The 10,881-nt window shown below is 47.7% G+C and overlaps 1 pseudogene; it reads left to right on the forward strand.

The window, feature by feature from the left end:
* Window positions 1-8,246: 8,246 nt before the first annotated feature.
* LOC106603265 (fish-egg lectin-like) lies at window positions 8,247-9,741 on the forward strand (annotated as a pseudogene).
* The last annotated feature ends 1,140 nt before the right edge of the window (window positions 9,742-10,881 follow it).

Raw genomic sequence — 10,881 nt, forward strand, 5'->3', positions numbered from 1 at the left:
TTTAGATACATGCCAGCAAAGCCACTGCACAACACAAACTGCCCACAAACATAAAGCTATCCCAACAGCAGAGCTTCCTTTCAGCACCATGGAGTGAATCCTTACCACCACTACACCTAGCTCTCAGCGGAGCCTGGCAACCTGGTCTCAGAGTATTTAGTATTATTCTGTACGGATATCCGAGACACTCAATTTAGTATGATATGTTACATTTCGTATGGGATGTATTCATTTGTGGATGTCCATTACCATTTCGTATGATATGTTACGAAATACAATTGGTAGTAAATGTTCAAAATTTGCAAAGCGTACAATATGTTACACATTCTGGCTAAATGGCTAACGTTAGCTGGTTGGCTTTACTATTTTTAGTTAGGGGAATAACTTTTTCTTCCCTCCAAGCCTGAGGGCGCACACTTTCTAATGAAGATACGGCAAATAGGAGTGGCAATATCATCCGCTATTATCCAAAGTAATTTTCCATCCAAGTGTCACGAGCGGAATTAACAGTTTAAGGAGTGAGTCAAACGCAGGAGACTGAGGTCCGTTGGAACAATCTTAATTGAATAAATCCACGGGTAAGTTTCACATACGGCTGGGAGCATAACCTGTTAGGGCTAGGGGGCAGTATTGACACGGCTGGATAAAAAACGTACCCGATTTAATCTGGTTACTACTCCTGCCCAGTAACTAGAATATGCATATAATTATTGGCTTTGGATAGAAAACACCCTAAAGTTTCTAAAACTGTTTGAATGGTGTCTGTGAGTATAACAGAACTCATATGGCAGGCAAAAACCTGAGAAGATTTCATGCAGGAAGTGGCCTGTCTGACAAGGTGTCGTTCTTCTTGTCTCTGTTTATTGAAGAGTGAGGATCTTAGCTGTAACGTGACACTTCCTACTGCTGCCATAGGCTCTCAGAAGGCGGCAAACTGCTGAATCGTGGCTTTGCAGGCTCTGGCTGAAAAAAAGTAGCGCGTTTGGGTAGTGGCTGGTTACAGTACTGTGAGACTCAGGCTCGTGCCCGCGTCGACCGAAAGCTTTGTTTTCTTTCCTCTGTTTAGCTAAATGGAGATTCCCGGTCGGAATATTATCGCTTTTTTTACGAGAAAAATGGCATAAAAATTGATTTTAAACAGCGGTTGACATGCTTCGAAGTACGGTAATGGAATATTTCGATTTTTTTTGTCACGAATTGCGCCATGCACGCGACCCTGATTTACCATTTCGGATAGTTTCTGGAACGCACGAACAAAACGCCGCTATTCGGATATAACGATGGATTATTTTGGACCAAACCAACATTTATATTGAAGTAGCAGTCCTGGGAGTGCATTCTGACGAAGACAACAAAAGGTAATCAAACTTTTGTAATAGTAAATCTGATTTTGGTGAAGGCTAAACTTGCCGGGTGTCTAAATAGCTAGCCCGTGATGGCTGGGCTATGTACTGAGAATATTGCAAAATGTGCTTTCACCAAAAAGCTATTTTAAAATCGGACATATCGAGTGCATAGAGGATTTCTGTATCTATAATTCTTAAAATAATTGTTATGCTTTTTGTGAACGTTTATCGTGAGTAATTTAGTAAATTGTTAGTAAATTCCCCGGAAGTTTGCGGGAGGTATGCTAGTTCTGAACGTCACATGCCAATGTAAAAAGCTGGTTTTTGATATAAATATGAACTTGATTGAACAAAACATGCATGTATTGTATAACATAATGTCCTAGGGTTGTCATCTGATGAAGATCATCAAAGGTTAGTGCTGCATTTAGCTGTGGTTTGGGATTTTGTGACATTATATGCTAGCTTGAAAAATGGGTGTCTGATTATTTCTGGCTGGGTACTCTGCTGACATAATCTAATGTTTTGCTTTCGTTGTAAAGCCTTTTTGAAATCGGACAGTGTGGTTAGATTAACGAGAGTCTTGTCTTTAAATAGCTGTAAAATAGTCATATGTTTGAGAAATTGAAGTAATAGCATTTCTAAGGTATTTGAAAATCGCGCCACTGGATCAGACTGGCTGTTGCGTAGGTGGGACGAATTCGTCCCGCCTAGCCCAGAGAGGATAAGTAACACCACACGTAACAACGAACAATCCCGCACAAAATCCTAGCTAAACACAGACAGACTAAATAACCCCCCCACTAATGACAAAACACAAAACAGGTGCAAACAAAAACCAGACATAACTAATAGACACTGAAACACAGATCGGTGGCAGCTAGTAGGCCGGCGACGACGACCGCCGAGCGCCGCTTGACCGAGGAGAGGCGCCCCCTCCTGTGGATGTTGTGACAGTACCCCTCCCCTGACGCGCGGGTCCCGCAGCGCGCCGACGCCGGCCTCGAGGACGACCCGGAGGGCGAGGCGCTGGGCGATCCGGGCGGAGGTTGTGGAAATTCCGCAACATGGCTGGATCCAGAATGTCCCTTGCCGGGACCCAGCACCTCTCCTCCGGACCGTACCCCTCCCAGTCCACGAGGTACTGCAGGCCCCCCACCCGACGTCGGGAGTCCAAGATGGCCCGGACTGTGTACGCCGGGGCCCCTCCGATGTCCAGGGGGGGCGGGGGGCCTCCCGCACCTCAGCGTCCTGCAGCGGACCAGCTACCACCGGCCTGAGGAGAGACACATGAAACGAGGGGTTAATACGGTAATATGTAGGAAGTTTTAACCTATAACACACCTCGTTTATTCTCCTCAGGACTTTGAATGGCCCCACAAATCGCGGACCCAGCTTCCGGCAGGGCAGGCGGAGGGGCAGGTTCCGGGTCGAGAGCCAGACTATCCCCCGGGTTAAACACGGGGGCTTCACTGCGGTGGCGGTCAGCGCTCTCTTTGTGTCGTTCTCCAGCCTTCTTTATACACTCCTGGACCGCCTGCCAGGTCTCCCTAGAGCGCTGGACCCATTCCTCCACCGCAGGAGCCTCTGTCTGGCTCTGTTGCCATGGCACCAGGACCGGCTGATACCCCAACACGACCTGGAAGGGTGACAGGTTAGTAGAGGAGTGGCGCTGAGAATTCTGGGCCATCTCGGCCCAGGGTACGAACCGCGCCCACTCCCCTGGCCGGTCCTGGCAATATGACCGCAGGAACCTGCCTACATCCTGGTTAATGCGCTCTACCTGCCCATTACTCTCGGGGTGGAAACCCGAGGTCAGGCTGACCGAGACCCCCAGCCTCTCCATAAACGACCTCCACACCCTGGACGTGAACTGGGGACCCCGATCAGATACGATATCCTCGGGCACCCCGTAGTGCCGGAAGACGTGGGTGAATAGGGCCTCCGCGGTCTGTAGGGCCGTAGGAAGACCGGGCAACGGAATCAGACGGCAGGACTTCGAGAACCGATCCACAACAACCAGGATCGTAGTATTTCCCTGAGATGGCAGGAGATCCGTAAGGAAATCCACCTAGAGGTGAGACCAAGGTCGTTGTGGAACGGGGAGGGGCTGTAATTTCCCTCGAGGCAGGTGCCTAGGAGCCTTACACTGGGAGCACACCGAACAGGAAGAGACATAGTGTGTTACATCCTCTACCAAGGTAGGCCACCAGTACTTCCCCCTCAGGCCTCGCACTGTCCGTTCCACCCCAGGGTGACCCGAGGAGGGTAGAGTGTGGGCCCATCGGATCAAACGATCGCGAACACCAAGCGGAACGAACTTCCGACCCGCGGGACATTGAGGTGGAGTGGGTTCGAGTCGACCCGCCCGCTCGATGTCCGCATCCACCTCCCACACCACCGGCGCCACCAGACAGGACGCAGGGAGTATGGGAGTGGGATCGATGGTCTGCTCCTCGGTGTCGTAGAGACGTGACAGTGAGTCGGCCTTCCGGTTCCGAGAACCCGGGATGTACGAAAGGGTGAACTGAAACCTCACAAAGAACATGGCCCACCTGGCTTGATGAGGATTAAGTCTCCTCGCTGCCCGGATGTACTCCAGGTTACGGTGGTCGGTCCAGATGAGAAAAGGATGACGTGCCCCTTCAAGCCAATGTCTCCACACTGTCAAAGCCTTGACCACGGCTAACAACTCCCTGTCCCCCACATCATAGTTGCGCTCCGCCGGGCTCTGCTTCTTAGAAAAGAAAGCGCAGGGGCGGAGCTTCGGAGGAGCGCCCGAACGCTGCGAAAGCACAGCTCCCACCTCAGCCTCGGACGCGTCCACCTCCACTATGAATGGCAAAGAGGGATCCGGATGCGCCAGCACCGGAGCGTTGGTAAACAGAACCTTCAGACGACGGAAGGCTCTGTCCGCCTCTGCCGACCACTGCAATTGCACCGGACCCCCCTTCATCAGTGAGGTAATGGGAGCTGCCACCTGGCCAAAACCCCGGATAAACCTCCGGTAATAATTAGCGAACCCCAAGAACCGCTGCACCTCCTTCACAGTGGTAGGGGTCGGCCAATTACGCACAGCCGTAACGCGGTCATCTTCCATCACCACCCCTGTGGGGGAAATGCGATATCCCAGAAAAGAAACGGCTTGTTGGAAGAACTCACATTTCTCAGCCTTGACGTATAGGTCATGCTCCAGCAGCCGCCCAAGCACTTTACGCTCCAGAGCCACATGCGCGGCGCGAGTGGCGGAGTAGATCAAGATGTCATCGATGTACACCACCACCCCCTGCCCGAGCATGTCCCTGAGAACCTCGTCCACAAAGGATTGGAAGACAGCGGGAGCATTCTTTAACCCATATGGCATGACGAGGTACTCATAATGGCCGATGTGGTACTAAATGCGGTCTTCCACTTGTCTCCATCTCGGATACGCACCAAGTTATAAGCGCTCCTGAGATCTAATTTGGTGAAAAAGCGCGCCCCGTGGAATGACTCCACGGCCGTAGCAATGAGAGGTAGTGGGTAACTGAACCCCACTGTGATAGAATTTAGACCTCTATAGTCAATGCACGGGCGCAGGCCTCCCCCCTTCTTCTTCACAAAAAAGAAACTCGAGGAGACGGGTGATTTAGATGGCTGAATGTATCCCTGTCTCAAGGATTCAGTGACGTATGTCTCCATTGCCACTGTCTCCTCCTGCGACAGAGGATACACGTGACTTTTAGGAAGGGCCGCGCCAGCCTGGAGGTTTATCACACAATCCCCTTGTCGATGGGGTGGTAATTGAGTCGCCTTCATTTTACTGAAGGCGATAGCCAAATCGGCATATTCAGAGGGAATGTGTACAGTGGAGACTTGGTCTGGACTCTCCACCGTGGTTGCACCGATGGAAACTCCTATACACCTACCTGAGCACTCCCTCGACCACCCCTTAAGAGCCCTCTGCCCCCACGAAATCAGAGGATTGTGAGAGGCTAGCCAGGGAAGTCCCAGCACCACCGGAAACGCCGGGGAATCAATAAGGAACAGGCTGATACGTTCCTCATGACCCCCCTGCGTTACCATGACCAGTGGCACTGTTTCCTCCCTCACTTGGCCAGACCCTAGTGGTCGACTATCTAACGCGTGCACGGGGAAGGGTTTGTCCAGTTTAACCAGGGGGATCCCTAACTTATCAGCAACACTTCGGTCCATGAAACTCCCAGCTGCACCTGAATCGACTAGTGCCTTATACTGGGAGTGAGGGGAAAAACCAGGGAAGAAAACAGAGACATACATGTGGTCGACAGGGGGGTCTGGGTGAGGCTGGTGCGGACTCACCTGGGGGGTCGATGGAGTGCTCTGCCTGCCATCTGAGTTCCCGGGAGAACCTCTCCAGCACCGGTCCGCAGTGTGTCCTCTACGGCCACAGTGGGTGCAGGAGAGGCCCCCCCCTCCGGTCCTCCTAGCAGCGGTCCCTCCAAGCTCCATGGGCGTTGGAGCAGGAGGGATGGGAGGTGGAATGAATAGGCCCCGATCGGAACGTCCCCGGGCAGTTAGCAGGTTGTCCAGCCTGATGGACAAATCAATCAACTGGTCCAGAGTGATGGTATGGTCCCGGCAAGCCAGTTCCCGGCGGACGTCCTCACGTAGATTACACCTGTAGTGGTCAATCAGGGCCCGCTCATTCCACCCCGATCCGGCGGCTAGAATTCGAAACTCCAGCGCAAAGTCCTGAGCGCTCCTCGTCTCCTACCTCAGATGAAATAATCGCTCGCCCGCCGCCTTGCCCTCCGGGGGATGATCGAATACCGCCCGGAAGCGGCGAGCGAACTCTGGGTAGTTGTCCTTTGCTGAGTCTGGGCCCTCCCAGACGGCGTTGGCCCATTCCAGGGCTCTACCCGTGAGGCACGAGACGAGGACGCTCACCCTCTCTTCATCGGAGGGAGAGGGCCGGACGGTCGCCAGGTACAGGTCCAACTGGAGCAAAAACCCCTTGCACCCAGCGGCCGTCCCATCGAACTCCCTGGGCGCCATGATCTGTATCCCGCTTGTACTGGGTTCGGTTGGATTCGGTAGGGGCGCAGGGCGATGAATTGGTCCTGGTGGGGGTGATGGAGCGACTCGCTCCCAGCTCTCCAATCGGGTCAGCACCTGGTCCATGGCCGTACCCAGTCGCTGGAGGAGACTGGCATGTTGGCCGACTTGTTCCTCCATTGACAATGTTCCTGTCCCTGCTGACTCCATAAGTGGTGCGGGATTCTGTCACGAGCGGAATGAACAGTTTAAGGAGTGAGTCAAACGCAGGAGCCTGAGGTCCGTTGGAACAATCTTAATTTAATAAATCCACGGGTAAGTTTCACATACGGCTGGGAGCATAACAGTCAGAAGAATTGACAAAAAGAAGCTCCGTTCAAAAGGCAGACGGGGCGCAGCCCGGCAACCCTAATGCCTAGATAATTTAAGTAACACCACACGTAACAACGAACAATCCCGCACAAAATCCTAGCTAAACACAGACAGACTAAATAACCCCCCCACTAATGACAAAACACAAAACAGGTGCAAACAAAAACCAGACATAACTAATAGACACTGAAACACAGATCGGTGGTAGCTAGTAGGCCGGCGACGACGACCGCCAAGCGCCGCTCAACAGAGGAGAGGCGCCCCCTTCTGTGGATGTTGTGACACCAAGTTGTCAGACCTCGGTGACTTGTCATTGTTGATAGACAATAAAAAGTAAAAAGATTGTTGCCTTTTTGCCCAAATTTTCATTGAAGGTACTCCAAAACATTTTACTATAATTCTTTAAGCTATTTATCTTTGTTTCATAGTGTAGTTTCTTCTTCTTTCTATTCAGTTTAGTCACATGATTTCTCTATTTATGGTATGTTTGCCAATCGGTATTACAGCCAGACCTATTTGCCATCTCTTTTGCCTTATCACTCTCAACCATACAACTTTTCAATTCCTCATGTGCCAGACTATAACACTTTGGTGCTTAGCAACCTTATCAAAGAACTCTACAAATATACCACCTACCAAGTACAGTAGGTGGGTCACAAAGGAAAACAACGGAAGCTTTAAAATCACATATCATGGCATCTTCGAATACTCGTTTTTAATTGTCTTGAAGGGCATTCTAGAGCGTGCATTATTTCTCTCTAACGAACGGTATATCAAAACATTAGAATGGCAAGTTCATTCTTACATGTTCTACATTTGAGCTGCTTCTGAACCTACAAAAGTTCAATTCAAAACATTATTGTCATTGTTGAATTTGATTATCATAGTAGCAGACCACGACTGATGGTTTGGTTAGCTAAACTGGTAAGTCTCTGTTTGGTTACCAAGACAACTATTGTAGCTATCTATACTGAACAAAAACATGCAACAATTTCAAAGATTTTACTGAGTTACAGTTCATTTTAGGAAATCATTAGGTCCTAATCTATGGATTTCACATGACTGGGAATACAGATATGAATCTGTTGGGCACAGATGCCATAAAAAAAGTGGGCCTCACAATGGGCCTCAGTATGTCATCATGGTATTTCTTTACATTGAAATTGCCATCGATAAAATGCACTTGTGTTCGTTGTCTGTGGCTTATGCCTGCGCATACTATAACCCTACCTGCACTCGTTTCACTGCAAACCGCTTGCCCACATAATGCCATACAGATGGACTGCATTAGGCCAGATGGACATACTGACAAATTCTCTAAAAAGACTTTGGAGGCGGCTTGTGGTAGTGAAATTAACATAAAATGATCTTGCAGCAGCTCTGGTGAACATTACTGCAGTCAGCTTGCCAAGTGCACGCTCCCTCAAAACTTGAGATATCTGTGACATTGTGTTGTGTGACAAAACTGACCTTTTATTCTCCCCAGCACCTGTGTAATGATCATGCTGTTTAATCAACAAGGCCAACTCAATCTACAAGTATGTCACCGGTAACTGAGTGCAAGCTGCAGGTAAGTGGAGAGCATTACTCAATATTTATCCAGAGGACACATGCTTCTTAGCTTTCCTGATACCATCAGGGTGTTCTTTGAAAAATTATTCATGTTTTACAAGTTTAACATTGTTATTGCAAGTCATTTTGCAGTACTCACACATAAGTGCTACTTGTTTGATTGTCTGTGTGTCTGTCTGTCTTTGTGGTCTTCAGGCCTTCTGAAACAGTTGGATGCTGGAGGTGACCAGTTTGTTGTGGGGGCTAACATGAACGATACTCCATTCTGTCTGACAAGTAGTGCCACAGTTGGCTACAAGGGTCCAGGCTCACCCCTTCCATGGACAGGATTGCCAGGAGCTGTGAAGTACTACAGCTGCGGACCCTTTGGGTGCTGGGCAGTCAACAAGAATGATGATATTTACTTAATGAGTGTAAGATCTGGGAAAGAGTGGGAGAGCTGGAGTAGAGTAGTAGAGGATGGAGAGTGTCAGTTATTTTAAAACTGTTTCATATTATAACTGTTGAAATTGTCCTAAAACCCTGATTGTATCATTTTGTTTCCAGCTGAATCAAGACTGCCAAAACAAGGGGTGGAGTCACATTGAAGGCAAGCTTTCCATGATTGAGGTGGCAACTGATGGTAGTGTCTTTGGGGTCAACTCTGCGGGTAGTGTTTATACCAGGTAAGGTTGCTACTGAACTATGTGAATAGTTCCACCCTTTTCCCCTCAAGTTGTAGTAATAACTTATACTTATTATTCTTTATGTATAAATCTTATCCTTACTGTACATGCTTTGTGAAGCTCTTTACAGAAACACTTAAATAGATACATTAATCAATTCTGGCAAGTGAAATCAGATCTAAACATATAATAGACTTATAAAGAAATGTGTAGACAGTGTAAGGTAAAATATGTAAAAGTTGGATGTCCTTTAAAGCTACAGTTTGTAGTACACAGACATCCCACCACTTGTTTTGGTAAACAGCTGAGGTATGTAGCTAGACAAATGTAACCACTCTCAAATTCATACATAGAGCTATGAATGCAAGACAGACCCCACATGTTTTTTTGGGGAACATGTTTATCAAAGCTATACATTGTAAACAATGTTATTATAAACAAACAAACAATTGAGTAAAAGCTTACATTTTGGCTTCTGATGGAGTTGTATTCATCTCAATAAGCATTTATAAGTTATCTTGTTCAACAATCAATGGCTATATACAAATAATAAAGTCCAAAATTGGATGTACTTAAAAAAATGCATAAGTTTTAAAACATGTGAACCTCACCCCTTTCTTCAACGCAGAGATGGCATCACAGCCAGTAAACCAGAGGGCACTGGATGGAGCAATATCCAAATGGGCATGCGCATGGGCCATGTGACCTATGACCTGAGCCGTCTTTGGGTTGTCTCCAAGTCTGGCGGCACCATGTTGTGCACACGTTAGCCTCTCCTCTGCATCTGATGGCCGTTCGGGAATTGTCTAAAGTTCACTTGCTAACCCATTGATCTCTCTTTCTGGAACAGCCTTCTGCTTGTGAATGCTCAACATTATTTCATAAGAATCCTTCATTCTAAAACCTACTACTCTAACTATACTTTTCAGTACTTTATCTCTGTCAATAGTATTCACTGATCTTAGGGATCTTGCTCACAAGCCACATGGGTTTTGCTGTGCTTCAGCGGTCATTCATAGAGATGGAGGGAATCCTTTTCAATGCTTATTATCTCATTATATAATATTTTCCCGCTAAAATAAATCATTCAGTTTCAAGCTATTGTAATTTCCGTGTTTCTTTTTTTTTCTCATATTGAACAAGGGGGTTTTAGTTTGCTCTGCCAGTGGTGGTTTTAGCATGTACAGTCGTGGCCAAAAGTTGAGAATGACACCAATATTAATTTTCAGAAAGTCTGTCACGTCCTGACCATAGTAAGTTGTTATTTTCTATGGTAGAGTAGGTCAGGGCTTGACAGGGGGTGTTTGTTAATGTTTTGTATTTCTATGTTCAGTTTCTAGTTTTCTATTTCTATGTTGGTTTTGTTTGGTATGATCTCCAATTAGAGGCAGCCGGTTGTCGTTGTCTCTAATTGGAGGTCATATTTAAGTTGATGTTTGTCCCACCTGTTTTTGTGGGTGATTCATATTTGTGAGTAGTGTTTGTTTCTCCTCTGCGTCACGGTTTGTTGTTTTTGTAATTTTCAGTTATTTGATGTATTGCATCGTATCACGGATTAAATAAATATGTGGAATGAAACACACGCTGCACTTTGGTCCGCTCCTTTCGACAGCCGTGACAAAGTCTGCTGCCTCAGTTTGTATGATGGCAATTTGCATATACTCCAGAATGTTATGAAGAGTGATCAGATGAATTGCAATTAATTGCAAAGTCCCTCTTTGCCATGCAAATGAACTGCATCCCCCACATTTCTACTGCATTTCAGCCCTGCCACAAAAGGACCAGCTGACATCATGTCAGTGATTCTCTCATTAACACAGGAGTGAGTGTTGACGAGGACAAGGCTGTAGATCACTCTGTCATACTGATTGTGTTCGAATAACAGACTGGAAGCTTCAAAAGGAGGGTGG

This window comes from Salmo salar, chromosome 17, assembly GCF_965601325.2.
Source record: "Salmo salar chromosome 17, fSalSal1, whole genome shotgun sequence".
NCBI classification, from domain to species: Eukaryota; Metazoa; Chordata; class Actinopteri; order Salmoniformes; family Salmonidae; genus Salmo; species Salmo salar.